Here is a 7089-nt window from a genome sequence, read left to right on the forward strand (position 1 = left end):
TGTGTGTGTGTGTGTGTGCGACGTTGTTCATTTTGTCTTTTTGTTTTGTATAATATATCTACGGAATATGATTCAAATTTAAAGTTGAGCCATTTAGCGACATAACTATTGAATTGAAATTCGTAGCGCAAGACATTTTTGTGAAACTTAGATTTTAATTATTTTTGTTTCGATTTAATAATAACGACGTGTGCAGTACAATTCGTTTGTCTGTTCATTGAAAGAACGTTTGTGATCTTTTTCTTGGAAAAACGCAAAAAAAAAAACAAAAGAAGAAAAATTGGTCGTCGTCTCTAATTCCATCTCCGCATTCACATTCATTCAATCAAGTTGAGTTTAAAAATAAATTCTGAAGCGTTTCATAAGTTCACGAGAATAGTTGGTAAAATTTTAGAAATTCGATATTCGTTCTTTTAGTGCTGTTGCGCGTAGAGCAAGGTGTGTAGCATAGGATGCCTACGTGCGATACGCTGGTTGTCGCGTTTGATAGCAACAAGAGACCTATAGCCAAGTATCAAAAGAGTCCTTATAAGTCGTATATAATTTCTTGCTTTAACTTTTTTATTTATTTATTTATTTTTTTTTGTTAGGTTTGATTGTTTTCTTTTAATGAATTCCATACAAAATTTGTAGTCATATTGTTCGTGTTTGTCGCTGTTGGTATCGCCGTTGTTGTTATGCACCATTAAACATTCTTGAAACGTGATTAATGTCTTCGCTTTCTTTCGCTTATTCTTGTTTGTTTTTTTTTTTTCTTCTTCTTACCACGTCTAAGCTGCTACTTGAATTTCAAGGCTGATATAAGAATTTCCGTTAACACCTGTTTTATATAAAAAAAAATAAAAAAAAATACTTTCTTTAAATGCTAATTAATTTTCCCCTTCTTCTTCTACGAAGCCATGGCAGCCTTTAAAAAATGTAAAAAAATTCTTGTCAAACTGCTTTACGTATCCGAGAGACGCGTAGTTTTCTTACATCTCCTTGTCAAAAAAGAAAAGGTTTTCCTCTTTTAAACGTAAACTTATTTTATTTTTGCTAATACAATGAGTGCAGTACGGCTTGATTGTAAAGGAATATCTCGTTTATTATTTATTGGAAGAAGAATCTCTTTTTCTACTCGCGCACTCCCAAAGATTCCCTGTTGCATGGATTGTCTTGCAATAAATAGCTGCTCCTTCGACTTATCAACTTTTCAACGTCTTTATACGACTGTATTTCAAAATTGTTGCATAAAACTTACACTTTTTGCGCAGCCATACATTTCCACTCCTTTGCATATGCTTAAATGATTGTAATTAATTCAAAACTATCTAAGAAATTATATTTCTGTGTGTGTGTGGTTTTTTTTTGTTTATGTTATTTACTTTTTATACGCAGCATCAAGCCATTGACGGTATATTCATTTTCTTGAAACGCTCAGAACAACACCCAGAAGCAAGCATATGCCCAGTTCTCTGAATCGATTTTGACATGGCTGTGTTCTTTCGGTCGCTTAACATTGGCAACAACAGATTGAATGCTCTTGCAAGGAGCCTTAGTCAAATGCGCAAATTGAAAATGCGTTTGTCCTCAAAAGCACAACAAACTGAATGTTTTTTACCCCTTATTTATAAACTGCAGCAAATGCAAGGATAAACGTTTCCATGTATATTTCACGGGCGATTTTACAGCACCGTCACAAAAATGGACAAAATCAGCCGTGCTCATCCAAAATTCGGCTACAAACAAATAGAAGCTTTCTATTTGGTCTTTCATCTTGTATTAGATAATAGATTTTTTTTTTTTTTTTTTTTGGTTTAACAAACCATTCATGCGATGTTAAGAAAGACTACGGATAAAGAAAGCGCGGAGAGACAGCGTCAAGTAGTAGTCCTATTAAAGGTTTTAAAGGTTACTTGTACATAAATTGGTTTAACTCTGTGCAAAATTTGCCTTTGACATATCGAGGTCCAGAGGTTTGAACACACTTTCGTCACCTAGGTCGCAAGATAGCCATCTGATTACCATTGAGCAGTTGTTCAAGACGCGATCACCTTTAGCTTAAATTTAAAAATCAGTTAAATGTTGCGAAAGAACTGAAAATTATCTATCAATCCATCCCATGACATTTACTTATCTGTTGAGAAAAAAAAAAAAAAAATCTCCAAATTCCAATTCAAGCATATTGCGTAGTAAATAAGCAATGCCTTCTTATTGTTGCCGCAACAGTTCATTGCCTCTAAAGAGAGCGTGCGGTTTTTTTTTTTTTTTTTCTTTTACTGCAGTCATTGGGCTAAGAGGACGGACACGGGCCTTTATTTTGCATTTTAAGTTTGTAGGGCGCAATGACGACCAACACATCAAGCAGAAGGTACTTGTTAAAAGACTCGCTATAATCGGAACGAATATAATCATTTTTTGTTATAATAATAATATATTGCGATCTTAAGATATTGAAATGACATATATGATAAAATACAAGTCGTCTTATCCAAATTAAATTTTTTACTTAAAAAAAAAAAAAATTTCAGAGAGGAGGAACTATTGTGTCATTGTATTTATTTTATTGCAATTTTAGTGCAATTGATTTCAGTTCTTGTCGATAAAGCGCTCGTCTAAAAAAAAGGTGTAAATGCATATTCTTCAGTTTATTTGTTTTGCTTGATGACTCAGTTTCTACTCATAAATTAATTGACACGCGTTAGTCATATTCGAAAGTCATGAGTCGAGAATTACTCTTAAAACATTGTTTATGCCGTTTTATTATTGTGCACGCCGTCGTTGGATGGATGGCTTTTCTACATAAATGAATTCGTGTAATTTTGAGTTATCTTTTTAATTTAAGCCTCAAACAATTTACATCACGCGGCGATCATTTCGAAGTGTAAAAAAGGAAATCTCATACAATTACAATAAAGAGAAAAGAGAAGAGATATGTGAACAGTTGCCTGAGATTAAGAGCGAAAGGTTGGTTCAAAGGGAATTTTCGATACCGATGATTGCAATGCCAACACCAGCCCAGGAATTTAAAGGCTGTCTTGTTAACAAATGGGTCGCAACGTTCTATCGATTCGAAGGCAACTTACACTGCAAAGTTTTTATTTGAAAATCATCCTGGCAAGACCGTAGATCGTCACGTTTTGTTTGCGACATTGAGTTAGTTGACTTTGTTCTCATACACCGCGCATTTTGTGTTTCGCTCGAAGAATCTTTCTTGAAGCCATTCAATGCCTATAGTAGAATTTTTTCAATGAAAACTGATTCCTTAACAGATGAATCCTACGAAAGTCTCTTGGATTGACTTTAGTATTCGAAGAGAGAAAGAAAAGCCTAAGGTAATCAACTTGGTCTACGCACGAATCTTTCAAACGCATTTGTTGTCGTTGTTGTTAAGAAAATAAGCGAGAAGAAACTATAACTTAAGTCAAGCGTTCTGGTCTGGTCTACGAATAGTTTTTTAACTTAACCTATACATTTCGCTTAAAAATGAAAATATGAGTTGAGCAATCTGGCCTATTACCGGCTTGTATCTATTCATTAAAATTATTGCTGCCGCAAACATTTCCCAATAGTTTTAGTTTAACTCTTATCGAAACCCGTAAAATCCCCAGAAACATTAAAAGTAAATTCAATTTTCGCTTTTAAATTTTTTGAAATGTTTACGTAGTTCACAAATGACTCATAATTTTTTCAAAACTTTCATATTCTAGGTCACTCACGCGACACTTTCTATTTTGTTGCATATTTTTTTTTGTTGTTGTTTTTTTTTTGCTTTTCATAGTATTTCTAATGCCGGCATCATTTTCTCGTATTTGCTTCACAAGCACTTTAAAGTGCAAAAATTAAATAACGAAAAAAGAAAAAGAAAAACGTTTTAAGTTTAGTCGTCAAGTTTTATTTTTATATACATTTTAGAATATATATTTGTTGTAATTATTGTTGTTGTTATTGTTGTTGTTATTGTTGTTGTTATTATTGTTTTAGGTAAGTATAAAAAATGCGGTTAAAATCCAGTTGTGTGCTGTAGACAAAAAGGCCAACAAACGCTACAACTTCAACATTTAATGAACACACAAGCGGGTCTGGTGTAGCTAGCAGTTTAGAGAGAATTGACATAAACAGAAAAATATAAAAAAAGACAAGTGTAGGTAAGGAGGGAGAGAGCACTCATTGCGAACAAATTAAAATAAAACAACAAATATTCTTAATAATAAAATGAACCCAAGCTATTACGTATATTTTATATGGAGGATTTTTTTTTTTTTTTTTTAAATAATACTTGTTTCGTCTTCCGACACTAACCATAAATGGAATTTTTCGAAATTATTTGCACTTGATGGCTTGCTTTCCGTTCGCCATATGATACACTAACTAAACTTATTTCTTTTTTTTTTTATCTTTGTTTCTTTTTGCTTATATTTCAAACTTTTTATTTTGCAATATATTTTATATCTTGAAGAGTCTTCAAAATTTTTATTAATTTTTTTTCTAGTTTTTTATATATCTAGATAAATATATATATATATATATATAATATAATATATATATATAATATAATATATGTATATAATTATATATATATATATATATATATATATATATTTCCTAAATTGTATTAGTTTTTCATTTGTTTATTTCTTCATAAAAAAAAAAAAAAAAAAAAAAAACAGTAGAACTTTGTTAAAGTTTCATTAGCGCACGCCGCTGCTTTTCAGGTTGACATATTCATTTCGCTTAAATGCACACACATAGGCTCTCTCAAAGAGAAAGAGCGATATTAATATTTCACATAAATTTGATTATAATCTATTTATTATGTGTTAATAGTTTTCTTCTCCTTATTATTTTATATATATTCACGTATATTATTTCGCACAAGCTCCCGCGATAAGATATTTACACATCTTTACCGTTCAAGAGTTCAAAAATGAATGAAAATGTGGAAAATGTGAATGAACATAGAATCAACTGACACGGCTGAGAGACGTGCCAAGTAAGCGACAACAGCGACAACTAACTCTTAGCTTTGTGATATTAAGAACTCAAACCTTTTGCTTACTTTCGTTTACGTTGCACACACAGTACACTCTTTGTCATTGTGTTCGGCTTTATCTCAGTATCTATCTTTCTCTTTCCATTTGTATTAACTTTATAATAGATGTGGTTGTAGCCGTGGTAGCCCGCCAACTGGATAAATAAGTCTAAACGGAAAATTCATTTATGACATGAAAACATTCAAGCTTAGCTTCCTTCTTCTCTTTATGCGCCTTATGCGCTTGCGCTTATATACACTATTTCGTTTGCTGTTTCCTATGCCATGTCAGATTTAAACACAAATATTCAAAAATGTTTTCAAACTTACTTTGAAATTAACAGAAATTTTTAATGCTTCTCTTGGGAAGAGATTGATTTAAGAGATGAATTTGCGAAAATGTTGCTATACTCAAAAATGACAACATGTTTTCCTTTTATTCACTATAAACATGTGAAGAATTAAACCGAAAACGTTTAGAACGTAATATAAACTTGAATTTAAGAATTAAAGCAAAAAAGGAATGGAATTCTTCTGCATACATGCATAAGTTATTAGCTATGTATTTCTTATTGAAACGTGTGATATACTTCCGAGATGCAATTGGTTTCATTTTGCCAAAAGTAAGCAAACATTCTGATTCATCGAGTCGTAACGAAAAGTGCAACGTTCCATGCAACCTTCCATGCTGATGTTTAATCTAAACAAATTCAATATGCTCAATATACCACTACTATCAGTAACGCGACCGAAATTAAAACTAAAAAGAACGCTCTAGATTGCTGCGTGAGTATAGCGCACTCGAGAATTTGTTTACATAGTATAGGCGTTCCTTACAAATCTTTGCAAAAATAATCGTGTAAAAAAATTTGATGATATGTTCTACAACTTCAAAATATCGTATAAGATGTGAAAATGAATGAATAAAAAGCGAATCCATATTTCTTACTCAGAAAAAACAAAAAAACATTGACTTTTATTACAAAAAACAAATTAATATTAGTTTACAATGAAAATGCAGTCCGTAAGTGCCTGCAACATATGAAAATTGAAATTGAAATTGAAATAAGGAATAAAAATGCTTTCATCAGTAGATATGTCGGGTATGTCTACCACAATGTCGTGTTTGCTTCAAAAGGGGAATGTCGTTCGTTATTAACAGCCAAGTAGCAGTAGAGCAAGTCACTAACACATGTGCGATCATTGACCTCGATTATATGCTTTGTTGTTGTATACGTAAGTCTTCGTTACTGGCAAATTTAGAATTAAAAAAAAATTTTGTTTTTGTTTTGGATTTTTGGTAGAATACAAAATGAGTGTAAAAAGAGGGTGTTTGCTCCTATTGGTGAACCGTGTTATTTCAAAATTGTGTAAAAAAGACCGAGTAAAAAAAGACCGCGTAAAAAGAACGTGTGAAAAAGACTTTGTAAAAAAAGATCGCGTGAAAAGACCGTGTGTAAAAAAAGACAGTGTAAAAAAATGTTGAATAGAGCAGTCGAAATTTAACTTCTGGTATGGATAAAGTCCCACCTATGAAAGTCTGTTACAGATTGTATGTCGCATTTTGTATTTTGTATTTTGAAACCATAGTACTTTTGTACAAGTTCTTAATCAGAAGTTTGTAAAATATGTTTAGAAATATTTTGGTGGTGAAAAAAGTAAATAGTTGGAGATACACCGATACCACGACTATAAAGATTATGAATTCATACTATCAAAAGAAAAAGAAAAAAGACTCAATTTTTATACTAAAGTTTTCTATTAAAGTTTCAGAATAAAAGTGAATTCGAATTTCGAACAAGCGAAATTAAGTGCGAATTGGAGACATTGTGTGCATACTCGTAATTGAATTTCACAGTCTAGGCGTGTCTTGAGTTCTATCATGTCATTTCGTGGATCTAATTTCCAATGAAACATGTTTACCGTTCTATCACTCTATTAATTTTCTAACTTTTAACAGCTTGTTCGACCTCTAAATCATTCCATATATGTCACGACTCGTTCACAACTACTACACTTTTTGTTATTATTATCAAGTTTGAGTAAACATATCTCATACTTTATTGGTAGTTAATGGT

This window comes from Glossina fuscipes, unplaced genomic scaffold (assembly GCF_014805625.2).
Source record: "Glossina fuscipes isolate IAEA_lab_2018 unplaced genomic scaffold, Yale_Gfus_2 0, whole genome shotgun sequence".
Classification (NCBI taxonomy): Eukaryota; Metazoa; Arthropoda; class Insecta; order Diptera; family Glossinidae; genus Glossina; species Glossina fuscipes.